The 18,812-nt window shown below is 49.9% G+C and overlaps 1 long non-coding RNA gene across 4 annotated transcripts; it reads right to left on the bottom strand.

The window, feature by feature from the left end:
• Positions 1–1,413: 1,413 nt before the first annotated feature.
• On the bottom strand, positions 1,414–17,582 carry LOC134478775 (uncharacterized). 4 transcript variants are annotated; one of them, XR_010051676.1, is made up of 4 exons: positions 17,333–17,582; positions 15,739–15,927; positions 2,272–2,757; positions 1,414–1,614 (listed from the first exon to the last, which is right to left on the bottom strand). It is a non-coding gene; the product is annotated as an uncharacterized LOC134478775 (long non-coding RNA). The 4 variants fall into 4 exon arrangements; XR_010051677.1 differs by lacking the exon at positions 1,414–1,614 and having other exon boundaries at positions 2,195–2,484; positions 2,616–2,757; positions 17,333–17,578; XR_010051674.1 differs by lacking the exon at positions 1,414–1,614 and having other exon boundaries at positions 2,195–2,757; positions 17,333–17,568.
• Positions 17,583–18,812: the final 1,230 nt, after the last annotated feature.

Here is an 18,812-nt window from a genome sequence, read left to right as displayed (position 1 = left end):
TTGGGGGAGGTGCCTTAACTTATTTAAACAAAACACACAATTAAATGCAGCAAAAGCTCACATCTGTTTTGAGATGAACTCTGGTAGTACTCCTGTTGTTGGATTTTATAGAAAGGAATTCCCATCACAGCGACTGCATTTATAAAAGCATGGCTGAGGTCGGTGAAACTGGAGAACTTTGCTGCCGGGTTAGGTCAATACTGAACCCCGGCTACACCTGCACCTGGGGAGCTTTAGGAGAAGACTGAGGCCTGGCCCGAGCTGCAGAGCAGTCAAAGCAGAGCCAGGGTGGGGAAGGCCTGGGCACCTGTGTTTTCAGCGTTCCCTCAGGAGGTGCTGATGTTAGAATCTCCTGATTCTATAGGTTTGTGGTGGTGGCGAGAACACGGTTCTACAGCTGTCAGACCCTGAGCACAGACGCACGGCTGTGCCGTATACGAACCGCAGCTTACAGTCTTCGAGCAAGCCCACGGTGAAGTGGGAATGATGTGTAAATACTTCCCAACGTTATCACTGGTGAGACGACGGTGGGGAAAACATAGGATCTCCATTGTGCCTGCTCAGAAACTAAAATGGCGATTGTAATTCTCAACTGCTTTTAAAAACCTGTCAACAGGCAGCACAGAGGCTGAAGTGTTGTGGATCCTGCCCGGAGCATGATCTAGGGTCATCCTGGAAGGTTGTTTTTGCTTTCCACTGACTGAGAACACAAACAAAGCCCAGCTGAAGCCTGTCTTTCAGAGGAATGAATGGCTTTCCAATCTGTGTTTTCTTGTTTACCCTAAAAAATATGCAACTGAGGAAGGCACAGGTGGTTTTACTGTTCAGTGCCTCTATTTTTATCCGGTGCAGCAGGGCTGTCCCCGTTGAAACCTAAATATTTTACTCCATGGAAAGGGAACAGTCACTTCTCAAAGTTAAGTGGCTCCAGGCTCCCTGTGGCAGGTTTAGGGTTTTCTCCTTGAGCCGTACATTGAAACAGGATCCAGTCCAGGCTGAATTCCACAGCAGCAATGTACAGATCGCAGTCAGCACCACATTTCTTATTAGCACATGTTTGCCGCCCGTAATGTTCACATCTGTCACGGGGGTGGGCACAGGCGACACATCTTGATTCTTCCTAATTCCTCTCTGCTCCCCTCCCTGCCCCTCTTTGCTGTCTTTGGGTCCCTTTCCATTTGCAAAAGAGCTAGCTTGCTTTTTCCTGTGGTCTAGGACAGAAGCATTTCTGTTCGTTTTTTATCCGTAGGGTACAAGTTTGCAGTACCTTTGTGGGGCATTGGTGCATGCGCATAACACATCCTCCTTTTTTTAGCTCTCCTTCCATCTATTGCCCCCTTTCCCTTTGGGTAAGCTCTACCGCCCTACTTCCTGTTACCTCTGTTTCATTTTGCTTTTCGGGTTTCCCATGTAAGACAAGCCACGCAATATTTAAGTTCGCATGTCTGATTTATCTTCCTCAAAACAAGCATGTAGGGAGCCAGGCGTGGTGGCGCACTCCTGTAATCCTGGCACTTGGCAAGGGGTAAGGCAAGTGGATCTCTGCAAGTTCAAAAGCAGCCCGGGCTACAAAGTGAGCCCCAGGCCAGCTTGAGCTGCATAGGAAGACCCCGTCTGAAAAAGACGACAAAAAAAAAAAAAAAAAAAAAAGCATGGAGGGTCTCTGTCTGTCTTCCCTGCCCACCCCTTTTGTTAGGCAAAAGTAAAATCTCAGTCAGGACAGGCAAGCCACCTCCCAGACAAGCACAATGCTTATGAAATGAAGCCGAGACCCGGGACCCTGCGGTCCCCAGGCTTGTGTGGACGCGTCCTGGACGTGACCTCTGTCCAGCAGCTGCTGGCCCAGCCTCACAGAGGCTGTGGACTGCGGAAACCTGAGCTCCGATCCAGCAGGGCTCCATCTCCCATCTCTGGGCCCCCGCAGTGTTTATGGTGCCAGGGCTGCCTGGGACCAGAGAAGTGTCCCGTGGGTCACCTTGCTCTGCATGCCTCTCTGCAGATGTTGTGTGGTTACCAGGGGCTAAGGCTGTGTATTCTGGGGCTCTTGCAAGGCCAGCCCTCCTGTTCCCCTTCCTCTACATCACTGATAGAAGTTCTTGGCCACTGAGCTGACCCTACCTACTAAAGTTTTGGGGTGCAAAGCCTAATTTGATATGGAATAATGGAGTTGGAGGTTCGGGGATCACATGCTAGGTCAGGTGATAGCATTTATTGAGTGCTTGCTGTATGCTTAACATGGCTTTCAGCACTTTCCTATAGTAACTCATTCACCTTTCTCAACAATCCTTCTCGGAAGGAATTCTCGCTGCTTCCGAAACCAGCACTGACAGGTCTAATGCAGTCCTCAGGGTGGCACAGCTAGAGAATGACCTTAGGCCCGACCCTGGGTCTAAAGTGGTGGTCATCTGTAATCCCAGCACTCTGGAGGCTGAGGCAGGAGGATCTCTAAGAGTTCAAGGCCAGCCTGAACTGCACAGAGAAACCCTGTTCAAAAATACAAAAAAAAAAAAAAAAAAAAGAAAAAAGAATGAAGATGTCCTGTCCTCACGTCATGGTCCTTGGCAAGGTGGAGAGAGAGTCTGGGAGTTTGGAAGCCAGACAGGGCGCATCAGGACCTGCACAGATGCTCGGCTGTGGTCACGGAGAGCTGCAGCTGTGCCAGTCCACCCAGCCCTCGCAGGGCTGTGTCCGTGACAGGTCGGCAGTTTGTTTATTCTCTTCCTGTGGTTCCCAGGCAGGGCTCCTTGGCAACTTGACCTGTCAGGAAGGGACAGGACAGGCAGAGACAGGCGATGACTGCAGTCAGCCAGTTCCCAGGCATCGGTCTGCAAAGAGGAGAGAGCCAGCCGCCACCTGGCCACCCCACTAGACCTTAGCCAGAGAGTCCGGGGGCAGCCGGGTCCCTTTGCTGCTCTGGAAGTTTGTTGGCTGGGCACCTGTGGGGCTCTGCTCGGCCACCCTGAAGCCTGGCTCTCTTTACAGAAGGACAAGGCGGGCCACGCTGTGAGAATCAGAGGCTGTCCCGTCTGGGGCATCCCCTCCCTGCCGCAGGTGGGAGGCAGACTGAGTCACTTCGGGGAGTTTTGGAGGACAGAGCAGAGGAACCCACAGCCCTAGGACTGTGTTGGGGCTCCTTTCTCGGGTGCGTGCAAGAGCTGGACAGCCCTTCTTCCCCGGCGTACACCCTCTCCACGGCCCCTTCACTTTCCCTGGCTCTGAGTGTCTCTTGGCTTGCACGGTGCAGTGCCATTTGCCAGCGGAAAGTACCAACCACACCCGCCCAGCGCGCCCACGTAGCACATAGCCGGCATGCACCAAGGGAATCCCCACCCGCCTTCCCAGGGTGGGGATGGGAGCCAGGACAGTCCCAGGGCTTCACCTTGACTGTCCCTTGGTGTCCCAAGGCCAGGCCTCAGATGGCAATGTTCTTTCTGCTGGGTCAGTGGGTAGTACCCTTTGTGGATTCTCAAGTGGCTCTGCCACTTAGGTGCTGTGTGACCTTTAGCGAATTACTTGGTTTTTCTGTGCTTTGGGCTGGTCATTGGCAAAATGCTGCTAATACTAATAACCACTTTCAGGATTAGTGCGAGCGTCATAATGAGTTAATACATGTCAAGTGCCCAGCCAATGGTAAGTGCTCAGTGAATCCCAGTTGCTTTTACTGCTGTGACCCTGTTTGAATGGGGCCCCAACACCTCTCTGAATCTCATTGTCTTCACAGGTCAGGTTGGTGCAATATCTCTTTTATAGGATCGCTGTGAGAACCAGTGTTAATTATGACTGTAAAGTTAGCAATACATGGCTTTTTTTCATGTGTTGCTTTAGTCTGGTTTATCTTGCAGGGGACCTTTCCCAGCTGTAAACTGGCATGATAATAACCACCCCTCCAACAATCCAGCATACTACGATGTTACAAGGGGAAAACACAGCATCATACCCAGGGCACTGAGCCTGTCTGAAGAGACGCCCATAAATAGAAGGTAGTATTAGATGGTGGACTAAACTCGCCCTCCTTTTTTTTTATTTAATTGGGAAAAAACTAGTAATTAGAAGCATGGCCTTGTTAAAGTGGTGGCCTGGGAAATAGTTCCCTTGGCACCTGATCAGAACTGTGACATGGCAAAGGTTTCTGCTAAACACGCTGCAGCTGAGACCTTGCCCCTGGGGCTCAGAGACAGGTCTGGAGATAGCAAGGAATTTGCCATCTGGGGTGCAGGCCCTGAGGTGGCTGACGCAGCAGAGAGCTCCACCTAGGTCAGGAAAGGGTCTCTTGGCCTCAGGAGGTGTCATCCCCAGGGACCTCAGCCTCACTCAAATTTGCAAGCTGAGGCTTTCTGCAGCTGCGGGGCCGGGCTTTCCCACCACCAAGCTGGCCAGCACGCTCTGCACAGTGCCTCTGATTTGGGTGAGCTCTCGGACTCAGTTGCTGGGAGAAGAAGTTTCCTTAGGGTGGACCAGTGGGGAGCAGGTGTGGGGCCCGGCTCACCCTGCACCTGGCTGGGTTCTGCAGTGGCCGCCAGCTGCTCGGGCTCTCTCTGAACCCATAAGTCTCCATCCGCCTGTTCTGCTGTGTGCTGTAGCCAGGCAGCCTTGGCAGGCGGCTCCCCAAGTCCTCCCACCACTCCTGCCCCCTCAACTCTGCATCTGGTACAGTGCATGCTTGCTCTTCACCCTGTAATTATCTCACCTCTGCCGCTGAACTGCTGGAAGGAAAAAAGGAAAGGCCTGCAAGTGAAGTCTTCTACCCCCGAGTGCATGGTCCCTGATGTCTCAAGGGGTAGCATCGGCAGAATCCTCCCACCCTGACTTCCCCTCCCTCAGTCACCAGGCACTCGAGGCTTTCTGGTAAACCCAAAGACAGCAGTTCTTCCTCAGTGATGAAACATTTCAAATATACAGAAAGTATTATAATGGATGCTCGTGCACCCACCGATCAGATGATCAGATGCTCGAATTTCATCATATTTCCTGCAAATGGGATACGTTTTCTGAAAAAGATTTAAAACTGTCAGACGGCACTTGATCCCTGCAGTTCCTTCCCCGTCCCTCCTTGGGGCACCCGTCTCCCTCTGTCATTTGATCAAGGCCCTCTTACCTGCATCCTTGCGTGGGACCGAGGAGACAAGCAGACCACAAAACTATGTACGACTTCCTCGAGCACCACTTCCTGTCAGGGTCTCCTCCTGACTCAGCCTTCTTGTCCTCTGTGGTCCAAACCATCATTCCCTATCTGCATGTAGATTGTTTGCTGCAGCCACCAACAGAACTTTTCATCTTGGAGACACGGCAAGACTCCTTTGCTTGAAGCTCATTCGAGGCTTCATAATTTAGCTCGCATTCTATCAAGTCCAGGCCTCCGGGGCCCTGGTGACGTTGCTCCTCTTTGCCCCTCTGGCCCATCTCCCTGGACACAGCCTCCCTCCTCCTCTCTCCTTCATTTCCTTCAGATGCTTGGTGTGGCCCCAGGCTGTGCTCTCTGCTGCTACTGTTTCCCAAGAGACCTGTGTGGCCTCCTCCGTCCTCAGGGCTTCACCCCACTTCACCTGTCTGCCCACCTTCCTGGGCACCGCTCTCCAGTGACAGCCACACTGCCTGTCTCTCCTTTGCCCTCAGTTCTTTTTTTCCCCACACTCCTGATTTCCTAGCAAGCCATGTTCTCACTTATTCAGGGTCCACTGCCTTGCTTTCCCTGTTATAAAATAAGCTCCCCGAGAGCAGGGATTTTGTTGATTCCTGTTTTCGCAGTAACACCAAGCACAAGGCACTTTACAAATGTTTACTGAATGACTAAAGTCAGGACACCTGTGAGCATTTCTTGCTGGAGAAGTTCTGGGGATTTCATTACATTTTCCAAGGTGACGGTGACGCATAAAAGGGTAGGAATTGGACATAATTACCCCTCTAGCATTTGCTGGAAATCTGCTGCTTGCCAGGTATCTGTCCAGCGACGAGCACAGGGGTTTTGTCTCCCTGGAGAGCTAAACCTGGTGGCGGCTCCTGGATCTCCTCTCCCAGGACTGGTGATGAGTCTCCCTACATTCAGCCCTGGACAACCAAGTTCAGAGCCGGGGGTACCGGTGGAAGATGTGGGCAGGAGCCCTGGCAGCTGGCCCACTCTAAGGAAGCTGTAATTTTCCTCGTTCCTTCTGCGGAGACTGTCTGGGAGTAGAGACTCAGGCCATCCTTGATGAGCTAGGTAGGGCGCCCAGGTCAGCAGGAACTGCTTTGGGCCTCCCAGCCTCCACACATGGGCAAGAAAGGGGCGAGGCTGGGAGGTCTTGTAGGAGCCCTAACCCAGGGCAGCACAGAGACACCAAAGGCCATCTAGAGGTGACAGCAGGAGTGAACTGGGGTGAGTCAGCTAGCTCAGGGCGCAGTTAAAAGACAAGTGGGTAATTGTGGGTGCAGTTGGTGGGGCGTGCACAGAGTATGAGGAACAAGTGGTTAATTGGGCCCACAAGCCCAGGACCCCACCTATAATTAGTGAATTGCAGGGCTTTGATATTTGCTCTGGCAACAACTTGCGTAGTAAATTGCAAGGAGAAAAACTGCACCCCCAGCCTGGGAGGTGACCCCAGGTCTGTGAGTCCTGAGCTGTTCTCTTGCACACACTTGCAGGGGGCACGCACACAAGCAGACTCCAGAAGCGGGGGTGGGGTGTGCACCCGTCTGAATGCTGCGAGGTTTTCTGGGTTCCTCTTTTGCCCTTGGTTAAGTTTTTGCCAACTCAGGGCTGAAGTCGAGCCTGGTTTCCTGGTGAGCACTCTGTGTTTCACACATCTATTCTTATGCCACCCTGAGCCATAGTCCCCGAGGAGCAGATCTGCAGGCCAGACATGCGAAGAAGAAGTGGCCAGGCCAGTTCCCCCTCAAGCATAGTGGGCGTTGGAGGGTGAAGGGGATCTGTTGCAGCGCTGCTAAAATTTGTCCCTGAGGACGGTTAGAGCTGATGTCTGATGAAGGATTGGCCTTTCTAGGTTTCAGATCTGTGGCCACCTCTCAGATGTTCTAACTAAATGCAGAGAAACACCACATTAGGACTGTCATGGCAAAACCTGCATGTCACGAGACGCGTGGAGAGACCAGTGAGCACAGGCAGTGAAGAGAGGACTGTGTGAAAGTGTCAGGAGACCTAGGCTTGAATTTGGACTCCTCACTGATGGCTGTTGTGCAGTTACGCTAATATTTATCTATCATCTCTGTCATTTGTGGGTCTGTTTTTATCAGTTGATTTTTCCCTTAGTTATAGCTCACCATTTTCCTACTCTGTATATGTCTAGTAATCGTTTATGAAAGAGTAGATATAGTGATGTTATAAGTATTTCTACTTTGCTCTCTCTTTTTACTTTTTAAAAGGGTATTTAGCTTTGCTTTGGCAGGCAGTTACCTCTCACAAGGGTCAGTTTAATCTCTTGAATCTGGTATTTAAGTTTTGTAATGGGGGGTCCAGAGCAATGCTGAAGAACCTACGTACTCGGTGCGGTGGGGTATTTGTTGTGGAAATCTCTAAAAGATTTCCCATCACTGGCCTAGGGTAGCTTTCACGGCAGGAAGAATCCAACCTCTGTTGATACATGATTCTTCTTGGCTCTCCTGAGGAATAGCCAAGGACCCTCCACTTGGGCTGGCTGGAGCACAATCATCTCCTCACTTTGTGAGCTGTTCAGTTCACAACACTCCTGACATCTCCTTTGCCTGGTTTTGTGCAGTTTCCTCATACTTAGCGTAGACTCAAAGGGATATCCAGTGACTCTGGGGGTTTTTTTCGGTATCTTTCCCTCCATTCTGCAGGGGTGATTCAACTCCAACAACCTTGACTTCCCGAGGCTCTGCTTCCCGAAGCTCCCGAACTGCACCCCTGACCCAGAAACTGCCTGCATGCCTAAAGCCAGGGTTTTCTTAGGACTCGTCTCTTTGATCGCTCCCTTCTCTCACTGGTCACTGTTTTGCACTGCCTGTGTCTCCATGTCTGAAAACAGTAGTAAGTCCTTCAAGGCTGGAAGGTCGTATCTTTTCAAGTTAGTAAAACTTCAGTGACCCCAAATGTAGAAACTGTATAATATGATTTCCCTCATAAGTGGGTTAGAAAGCCCCTATAATGACACATAAGATAAAAAGCTAAACATCAGTTCTAGCTTTCTTTTCCTTTGACACCAACAGTATGAATGGATATAGGATTATCATGATGTTATAGAGTGTTGGAGTTTCTAAGCACTTATCTCAGAAATATAAGATTGGGTTAGTGTGAGTGCCTCATTTTAAGGATGAGCAGAGGAGCCGGGCATGGTGGTGCATGCCTATAATTCCAGCTCTTGAGAGGCTGAGGCAGGAGGATCCTTGCAAGTCTGAGAGCAGCCTGGGTTACAAAGTGAGTTCAAAGCCAGCCTGAACTGCATAGTAAGACCCTCTCAAAAACCACATCAAACCAAACCAAACCAAACCAAACCAAGATGAGCAAAGAAAGTGATTTTTCCCAGGATCTAATGGTACATTAGTAAAAGAATGGAGTTGCAGCTCATTGGACATCCATTCATTCAACTCACCTTTATTGAACAGCTACTAAATTTAGCTGATCTAATTGTTACATTTGTATAGTGTATTGGTATGTCTGTGTGTATGTATGTATTAGTACCAGGAATCAAAGTCAGGAGTTTGCACTTGCCAGGCAGGCGCTTGTGCTGCTGAGCTATCTCCCTAGGCCCCTGGTTTTTAGAAATATTTAAAAACTGATTTCAGAGAATTATGAGATGTTAATACATCAGCATATAATTTTGCACTTCTCTGCAGCAGGTGAGTCTGACTGGCATTTTCTGGAGCTGCCTTTGTTGTTCAATGCAGAGATGAAAAATGTTTCAGCATTTAGATCCCACAGGATATTCCATTATAGCACTTCAGACATGTGCCAAGTAAGTGCTGTCATTTTGTGGCATTGTCAGACATGGTCATGGGGCAGTTACAGATTTCCTTGACATGCAACCATCAGAGACCCATTGTAAAAATGGGCAACAGTATTTGAACGAAATTGCTCAATATGTTGCAAGAAACAAAAGGACTGCTCCATACGATGCCTGGAGTCCTGGGCTCCAGATCTGATGTGTTATTTCCCTGTGCCTTGGTTCTGCCAAATGTAAGGTAAGTGCAATAGACTAGATGACCTACAGTGCCTATCTCAGCTTGGAGAACCTTTATGTCTAGTGCTTTTGAACAGAGCTATTCTGAGGTGCACCAAGCAGCTTGGGGCTGGTGCCAACAGTGAAAAAAATGTGGAAGGGCATTCTTTTTAAATTTAGGTTTATTAGTGTACATCTGTAGTATATATTGTTTACATTCTTTGTGTGGAGTTAGTGCCATTTCCTTTTATCTATCTTCTTATTTTGCTCTTTGTTTATACTTTGGGTTTCTCATGTAAGGGAAACCATTCAATATTTAAGATTGTATGTCTGATTTATTTCACTTCACATTATGACCTCAAAGTGCTTCCATTTTCTTTTCCTACAATGACTTAAGTTTATCCTTCTTTATGGCAAGGTAGTGCTCCATTGTATGTAACTATCACATTTTCTTTATCCATTCTTCTGTTGGTGGACATATATGCTGCTTCCAAGATTTAGCCATTATGAGTTGTGCTGTTATAAACATGGATGTGCATGAATCACTGTCATATGATATTGTCATGATTTGTGTTTGGATGCCCCTCCCAAGCTTCAAGCTATCGTGGAGGCAGCTGAATCTAGCATTCGTGATTGTTTCCCTTTTTACTCTGTTCACTCTTGTTGCTTGCAGCAGCTCTGAATGGCTGTCCCTTAGCTCTGCCACTGCATCTTGGGGCCAGCAGGGTATGGACTGAAACCTTTCCTTGCTTCATTTTGAGTGTCAGGTATTTTGTTTCAACATCGAGAGAAAAGTAACCAAGACAGATGTCTTTAGCTCTTTCAAGAAGATGCCTAGAGGGGCTGGGGATTTAGCTCAGTGGCATAAGCACTTGCCTTGCAAGCAAGTGGTCATGAGTTCAATCCCTGGTACCAAAAAAAGATTAAAAAAAAAAGAAGATACCTAGAAGGGGAACAGCTGGGTCAAATGGAACTCCAGTTTCAGTGTTTTGAGGATTCTCCAGACTGATTCCCATAATTGTACTAGTTTACCTTCCCACCAGCATGTAAAATCATTCCTTATCAACCCTCCATGGCCTCGCCAGCATTTGTTATTATTTGACTTTTTGGTGATGGCCATTCTTTCTGGGATAAGATGGGGTTTCTGGCTCGTATTAATTTGCATTTCTTTAGTGGCCAGTGATTGGCTGTTTGTATTCTGGACATTCTAAATCAGAGGAAAACATAAGTAAAGGTGATAAGCTGGGGTGTGGCTAACATGGAATTTGTGATCTGATACACGTACAGATGGGATGCAGAAAAGAACCTGGGGACCTGGAGGCAAGCGTCCCTCCCGGTACCTCAGAGGCTATGTCAGCTTGAGAAACTACATTACATGTTAAAAGGAAGCACTGAATTGCTCGCTTAGCATCAGAGATTGTAAATGCAGGTGTGAGTATAACAGGCCAAAATAGGGAGGCACCACCGAGCAGAAGGCGCATCTCTTTTTCCCTGTTTCCTTACTGCTGAACAAAGATTTCAAGTTGGTTATGCTGAGCTTCTCTCCTCCACCAGAACCATGTTGGGAGGTTTTCACAAAGCAATGGAGAGGGCGGATGTGGAAGGTGCCTCCATAGGAGATGCCCATGGAGCGCAAGTCCCAGATGCATGGACAGCTCCTCCGCAGGCTGTAGGTGTGGGTGTCACCGTGGGAGGATGCCCCAGAGGGGGTACGGCAGAGGTGTGGCCAGGAGGCTGGCACAGTACCCTAGGGACAAAGGACAAGGAAGAAAGGCTGAGGGGCTGAGGCTGGATGAGCGATGGAAGGATGCCCAGGAGGAAGAGTGAGGGGACACCTTTGCTGATTGACATGGAGGGTAGCGAGGAGCCCCACCGCTCCCCAGGCTTCTTCCTCTGTTTGAGGGGTGAGCAGTGGTGGTGATTGTAGGGTCTCCTCAGAGGCTGAGCAACAAAAGAAAAAGCCTGGGCAAATCCGGGCTTTCGTTGATTGGTTTTGTTTCTTCCATGGTTAAAAAAAAAAGTGTGAATTCACCTCTTCCTGGAGTTGTGCAAAGACAGATGAATCAGTGTGTACTGGAAGCCTAGGAGCTGCCGGCCACACAGTAAGTTCCCAGCCAATGTGCACGCCTGCCTTCTGTTTGTTATTTCTGTGCAAATTTGGAGGGGGAGATAGTTGTCTACTCGGGGCTCCATCAATGCTTCCAGCTCATTGTGAGACCGCGGCTGCGGGTGGGTGTGTACCCAAGGCCGGCAAGCTTCGAAAGCACCAGGTCGCTCCTCTCCGTTCCCTGCCAGCCTCCTTGTGTGTAGTCTGTTTCTAGGTCTCTAATGGAGTAAGTGATCAAACAAAAAGCAAAACAAAACAGGGGCATAGCTGTGATGTCAAAGGCTTCCTCCACTGAATTGCTGGGTTGATTTACTCCCTTGCCTCCTCCAAGGACACGGCTGTACCAGGCACTGACCCTGAAACCGTGCTGGTCCCCCTTGCCCGTGAAGGACGGGCCCACGGGAGCTGAGGCCCAGCCTCGGAAGATGCAGGCGTGAGCCTGGCCTTGGCCACAGGTCCACAAAATGAGCAGCCCCAGGAGCTGTTGATTGCCAGGCTCTGATTCCTGCTTGGTTTGCATATCGCTCAAGTCTATCAGGCCATTTCCTGCTGGCCATCTGCTTTTGGTGGGGTTTGTAGGGTAAAGTATAGCCATATATGTGAGACTCTTCATTTAGCTACTTCTGTCCTGACTGCCAGTCCCCAGGGCAGAGTTGTGACCCTGCCATACCAGCCCAGGCCATGCCATGTGGTAGCAGGTGGTACTGGAGAGAGGGAGGAGGCCCCAAAGCAGGGCCCGAGTTACTATGAGCTCCAAGGAGCAAGCTGTGTGCGGTAATAACCAGTGCATACCTGGTTCACTTTCTAGTAATTCAGCCCCAATTCCCTTCCTAATTCCTCTTCACTCCCAGGTCACAAATAACCCAGGAAAGCCACTGCTCCAGACTCAGGCTCCTAGAATCCTGCAGGCTCTGGCTTCCCTGGGCTTCAGAGCCAGACTATGTGCTGCACTGAGATCCACACCTCCCTTTGAGAGGCTGAAGCTGGGTCCTCTCCCCTTGACTTTGAGAAGAAGGATGGCAAATATGACCCTATTGTTCCCTGGAGACCTGTTCTTGGAACTCCAGGCCACTGTATAAGAAGTGAAAACCTCTGAGAACCTTAAGGCAGACTCCTAGCCAACCCTTGCCTGGAATTCCAACCCACACAATGGTGAGATGTAATAAGATATAGTTACGGTTTTAATTCACTAAGTTTTGGAGCACTTTGTTATGCAGCAATAGATACCTAGAACACTACACCTAAATAGAAGAAATTTTTGCCATCTGCTTTTGACAAATTTAGGCTGATTTTATGTGATTTACCCCAACCATCTGCTCCTGTCCATGATAATTTTATTTTGTTCAAAACTTGGATCAAGCTATCTCTTCACCAAGCCAAATCCTTACCTGGTTCCCTGACAGCTCCTGGCACCCAGCATACCTCTCGGGCTTCCCAGCTACGACTTGGTTGTCAGTAAAATTCTGCACCCACCTTGGGCTCACCCTTGGGCTCACACTTAACTCAGCACCACAGCTATGTGCTGCCTTCATCCAGTGGCTTGCAAAAATTACAAGTAAGTGGCTCTAAAAGCTATTTTCCATGGATCTGGGCAAGTGACTATTTCTGAGCAGCTCCACACACCAAGAAGAGACACTTTGTTTCCTGGCTTATCTTCCCTGCAGGAGGATTCAACGTGGCTGCTTCTCTCAGAGGGATGTGGGTTATATTAGTTACCTTTCTGTTGCTGGGATGAAATACCAACACCCAAAGTTAAAGGAGGAAAGGTTTATTTAGCTTACAGATAAAGGTTTCAGTCTATAACCAGCTGGCTTCAAGGCAGGGTACAGAATACCTGCCAGACAGGAAACAAAGAGGAGAAACAGTTCATGGTGGGCGGAAGGCAACTAAGCAAGCAAGGTGCAACCACAGCCCCTTCTGTCTACACTATTTCATGCAGGTTACTTTCGTGGGTGAGCACACTCACACCCTTAATCCTAGCACCCTTGAGCCTAGCATTGCACTATGAATCAATCCCATAGTCACACACTCTGGATCCAGCCACCTCTTGGGTGAAAAGTGCCCCCCATGGCTGTATGCAGCGCTGGGGGGACATCTAGACACAACCTTAACACCCAACATACACAACATAATGGAGAAAAGGGTTATCTTGGTTCCTGTTTCAACCCTGGCCCAGACAGAAATGACACTGCAGAGGAAAGCTGCTCACCTCACGGTAGCCTGGAAATAGCGGCAGGGGTGAGCTAGAAAAAGTGAAGGAGCTGAGTGAGGATCCATCCTACCACCTCCTCCAGCTAGGGCCCGCCTCCCAACAGCCCCTTCAGCTTCGGACCCAGTGAATCCATCAAAGAGGTCAGATCCCCCAATTCAACCATCTTTCCAAAGCCCCAACTCCAACTCTGAACGCCGGAGCCTTTGGGGGACATTACTGATCCAAGCCAGCATACGGGTTCAGGTCCAAAGACTACTACGTGCTTGCAAAATATTTAACCTGAGTTTCAGTCTTGTTCCTAGTTAATGGTTAGTGCATCTATTTCGCAAGCAACAAGAGGGTGTCTCAGTTTGGCCTGGGTTACAACCTACTCTGAGAGCAGGCTGTGAGGGTCACTAGTTCACTGGGAAGGGGCAGGGAGTGCAGACTGAGACGTGGGCAGGAAGATGGAAGGGAAACCCGGCATGGTGGGGGCATGCCTGTAATTCTAGCACTCAGTAGGCTGAGGCAGGAGGATCACTGTGTGAGATCAGTGTGGGATATACACTGAGACTGTGCCTAAAAAGAAAAAGAAAGAAAGAAAAGAAAGAGAAAAAAGGACATTAGTGGGCCAGAAAAGTAGTCACACTGCTCCAGAGAGTAGGATTTCTTTCTGTGCTAAGAAAAGCACTTTAAAAGATCACAGTGATGGAGCATGACTTCATGAATTTACTGAAAACCTCAAAATTGTACATTTGAAAATGATGAATTTTGATATCTGATTTATACATCAATGATGCTTTTCTTAAAAAAAATAAAAATATAACTGTTAAACTTTGCATGTAGACATTTTCTAATCTGATTCTTTCTGAAGCCAAACTTCTAGATGAAACAAAATAATAAAATCAATGTCCACTATATACGGGATAGCATGGTGTGGCTGAGGCTGTTCTCAGCTGCCTGTCAGTATTTAAATGAATAGATCTGAGATAATGAATTTATTGTTTAAGAATGTTTAGCGAGGCGTGGTGGTGCCTGCCTGCCTTCACAGCTCTGTCCTCCCAGGGGTCCAGGCTGGGCTTGCCCTGTGCTGTCACATGCTATCTGTCCTGTGCCCCTCTTCTGTCCTCCAGCTGAGGCCAGGGCAGCAGGACAGATTCCAGGGCCACACTGTCCGGAGGTCCTGGAGCTGGACACCCGGCTAGAAGGAATGAACGCGGCCGAGGACACAGGACATGGATGGCTGGGACCCCTCAGGCAAGGCTGGCTCTGTCTCTCCTCCTGTTCTCTGAGGCAGCCTGAGGTTCCAACCCGACTGCAGGCTGGGGGAGAGCCGGGCAGAACTGCAGGTCCCAGGTTCCTCTCATGGGTCCCGGTACACAGGAAAGACACCTTCTGTCTCTGGGTCTGCTCTGCTCCTCCTGTGTCCCCCAGCTGGCTGTCCTTTCCTCTGCGAGGATTAGTATGATTGGTATCCAAAGGGATTCGAGCTGGACAAGCTGTCCTATAATCCCGGCACTTGGGAGGGTGAGGCAGGAGGTTCGAACTTCAAGCTTGGTCTGGGAAATTTAGTGATTTCCTGTCTCAGAAACGGCTGAGATTCAACCTTCAGCACCACAGAGCAAAAGAAGAGAAAAAGGTGGAAGGAGAAGGGGAAGGGGCAGGAAGTGGAAGCAGCATTTCAAGGGCTGCTGGGGCCCAGACTCCTCTGGAATCACGGTCTAATCCCTCCGCACAAAAATGCACCAAGAGGTCCCTTGTGCTGGGCAGAGGAAGAGCGAGGAAGAGCGGCAGCAGCTTTGGGCAGCGCCAGCAGCACAGGCTCTAGCTCCGAGCTGAAGAGGGGGAAGAGGTGAGACTCCAGGCCCAGGAGCAGCATTAGGGGAAGGAGAGGGGAAGAGGGAGCGGTGTTCGGGCTGAGGAAGGAGGAAGAGGGAAGAGCCGGTGGACAGGACAGCCGTAGGGGCTGGAGGAGGGGACCTGAGCTCTCCAGGCCGCCTTGCCTGCTGAGTGTGAGAGGCTTGGAGAGCTCTGCTGTGTGCTCTGGAGGACTTGCAGCCTGTTGTTTCCAGTCCATTGCTTCACAGAGTGAAGGAGGCAGGCAAAACAAGAATAAGCACGCCCACTTTCCCGATGAGGAAACCCTGACTCAGACATGAAAGGTGGCCGGTGGGGATGGGACTCCTGTGCTCAGATCTCCCAGATCCCGGTTTGGAGCCATTTCTGTGGCAAGAAGCAGACATCTGGTGCCTGCACCCGACCCCCAGACTCAGGGTGACCCATGAGCACTCCAGGACTCTCTCAGGTCTCCCAGCATCCATGTGACTGACCTGTTGCTCTTCTGTGAAAGGAGTCTGTGCAGGGTCTAGACCTTGCCCTATCACACCATGCTTGGGCTTGAAAAGCTTTGGCAAACCTGGCGTGGTGATGCACAGTTGTAATTGTTGCTTTCTGGGAGGCTGAGGCAGGAAGGTTCCAGTTTTGGATATAGCTCAGTGCGAAGACCCCAGATTCAATGCCTAGTACCAAACAAAACAAAAAGATCCCAAATAAACAAACGAACAGACCCTCCAGGAGCTGCCCTGGCCCTCCCGGCTGCTCTGGCCCCAGAATCTTTCCCTGTTGTTCTTCTAGGCCCTTCGGTGCCTCTCCTGCCCTCCTGCCCCATCCTAGCCTCCTTCCCTGGTGGCCTTTTCTGCACTTCCTGTGTGTTGACAGTGAATTTCTTCTAGCCCTTCTAATTTTCCAAACCATCCCTTCATAGTTTTGTGCCTGGGTTGAAAAATCAGACTGAATCCTTAGCTCTTAAACAGCCGTGAGATGGAAAACAAGCTTGTTATCCTCAGCGCCTCAGTCACATTATCTAGGCAAAGAGGGTAACACACACAAGGTTCCATGTAGCTGCATGGACTCTACACAAGGGGGGCTCAAAACCTGCTGTGAGGGGCTGGCAATTTAGCTCAGCAGCATAAGCGCCTGCCTTGCAAGTGCGAGTTCGATCCTCGGTACCGACAAAAAGTAAAAAACAGAAGCAAAAACAAAAACAAAACCTGCTGTGAATGTTTGCTGTTTAAACATTTTTTACAGGAGAAGACGAGTTGCCCTGAGTCCTCCTGAAACTTCCCTCTGGCTTAGCACTCACAGCTCCCAGCAGCCTCCCACTTTCCGAAGCAGCTCTGCAAGCCTCCTTCGTGAGTGTCTTTACCAGGTGTGATCAGAAATGCAGTGACTGCTGCTGCTGAGCGCCATCCAACAGAAAGGCAGGCTCGTGCGCTCAGGATGCTGCGCTGTGTCCTCCACTTCACTCACTGGACCTGGCACTGTGTGATTTCTGGCTTTTTCTCCTTAGTCAAAAAGACCAGGAAAGGTCAATGTTTTGCATCAATTCAGAACATCGAGGCAGCCTGGACAGTGCCACTAAAGACACCCAGGCAAGCGGACTCCAGAGCTGCTTCAGAAAGTGGGAGGGAGCATGGGATGAGACTGCTCAAAGCAAAGGGACAGGTTTCAAGGGGGCTTCGCGGCACAATGTGAGTTACTGTAATATATTAAAACTATTTTTAGCTTGCACTGTAGTTTTGGATCACGTGACCTATGAGCTCTCGGACCCCAAGCCCGAGTGCACCCCGGAACTAGCTTGTCTCCCCATGAGGTCTCTCATCTTTTGCTCCCATTACTTTCTCTTTTCTATTGGCACATATTTGTGGTGCATGCTACCTACATTCACTGTGGGCCACTGGTGCACACACACATGGCCTCCTGTCCCTGGCCCTTACCCTCCTGCCCGTCTGCCTCCTTGGGTGCTGAGCTGAGGAGGGGACTTGGACACCAGGCCTGTGGCACTCTGCCTTCTCTACCCTCCCAGGATTTCTGGAGAGCCACGAGGGGGTTGCCTGGTGTTGTCAGAATTCAGACCACTCTCACCTGTCTCCTCCTGCGGGGTTTCCTGGTCCTCAAGCCGGAGGTCTGAGCTGGACCATCCCTCATGCACCACCTGCCCCTTCTTCCCGGCCTCCTGGCCTGCCCGGCTTTGGTGCTCACACCTCAGATTCTGGAATGGGGAGAGGCACATGCCTCCAGCCCCAGCCCCAGGAAGCACCGCTTGGGGACAGCCCCTGCCCTCTGTGCAGCAGGCTTGGGGTCAAAAGGCCAGGCTGTGCCTAGACCCACTGCTGGTGTGGGAGGAGAGGCGGGTGGGGTGCTGGGGTGGGGTGAGGCACATTCAGCCGGTCCCTTGGGGGAGGAAATGGCATTTTCATAACTGCTATTTGCAGGCCGGCTGTACACACCCAGTAGGGCGCAGTTCTCAGCTGAGTTGCCCTTTGGAACCTTTTGGGGGCTTGAGGCCTGGTCCCACCCACCGGCCCGGATGCAGCCAGGACGGAGGGGAACTGCCTTAGGGACAACTCTGCAAGCAGGAAGGCCCTGGAACATGACACAGCCCGACTGGCTTCCGTGTCGCCATCAGCATCCACAGAACTCTTTTCTCTCTCCCTCCTCCCTCGGTCCCTTCCCCTTTTACAAAAAGAAATAAAAAAGAAGGAAAGAAAGAAAGAAAGAAAGAAAGAAAGAAAGAAAGAAAGAAAGCCTGTCCCCTTTTCCCTATTGTCTGTCTTTCATTTTGCTCTTTATTTATTCTTTGACTTTCTCATACATAAGAAACCACTCATAAATCTGATTTTTTAAAATTTTATTTATTTTATATTTAACATTGTGGTCTCAAGGTGCCTCCATTTTCCCACAGACAACTCAGGTTTTCCTTCTTTACGGCAGAGTAGTCTCCAGTGTGTGTAAATACCAGCTTTTCCTTATCCATTCGTCTGCTGATGGACATAGGCTGCTTCTGACCAACTTATTTTCATGGACTTCAAGATTCCTTCTACATAAGAAAGTTTTCCTCTTTGTCCTCCACAGTAGTCTCTGTCCCTGGCTCTGTCATTTTCTCGCTTTCTCATTTTGGCTTTTTTGGAGATAAACTCCTGCTACATGATTCAGGCTGGTCTTGAACTCACTCTGTAGTCCAGATTCAGCTCACAGGGATTCTCCTGCCTCAGCCTTCCACTATAGCTGGGATTACAGATGTGGGTTGCCATGCCCGCCCTCTCTCTCCCTTTTTGAAGGAGTTCTGTCTTTAAGGCAGGGATTCTGTCTATCATAGCCAAATATTGGATTCACTCAAGGAACTTTCAGACACACATAACCTCAAGCTTTCACTCCAGAGCAGTGAACTCCCGATGTCAGGCTGAAGCCTGCTGTCATGGATGTTGAAAGGTTCCCAGATGATTCTTGTGCTCTGGGACCATGGCCCCCTCTCCTAAAGATCAGGTTCTACTCTGTCCCCATTGGCCAGCTAACCCTTGTCAAGGCCCTGCCCCTCTCTTGACCTCGGTTTCTTAAACTACAA

This window comes from Cavia porcellus, unplaced genomic scaffold (genome assembly GCF_034190915.1).
Source record: "Cavia porcellus strain 051 isolate PalLab524CR breed Dunkin Hartley unplaced genomic scaffold, mCavPor4.1 scaffold_14, whole genome shotgun sequence".
Taxonomy (NCBI): domain Eukaryota; kingdom Metazoa; phylum Chordata; class Mammalia; order Rodentia; family Caviidae; genus Cavia; species Cavia porcellus.
The sequence above is the reverse complement of the archived record's forward strand: the minus strand, read 5'-3'. Positions and strand labels throughout refer to the sequence as shown.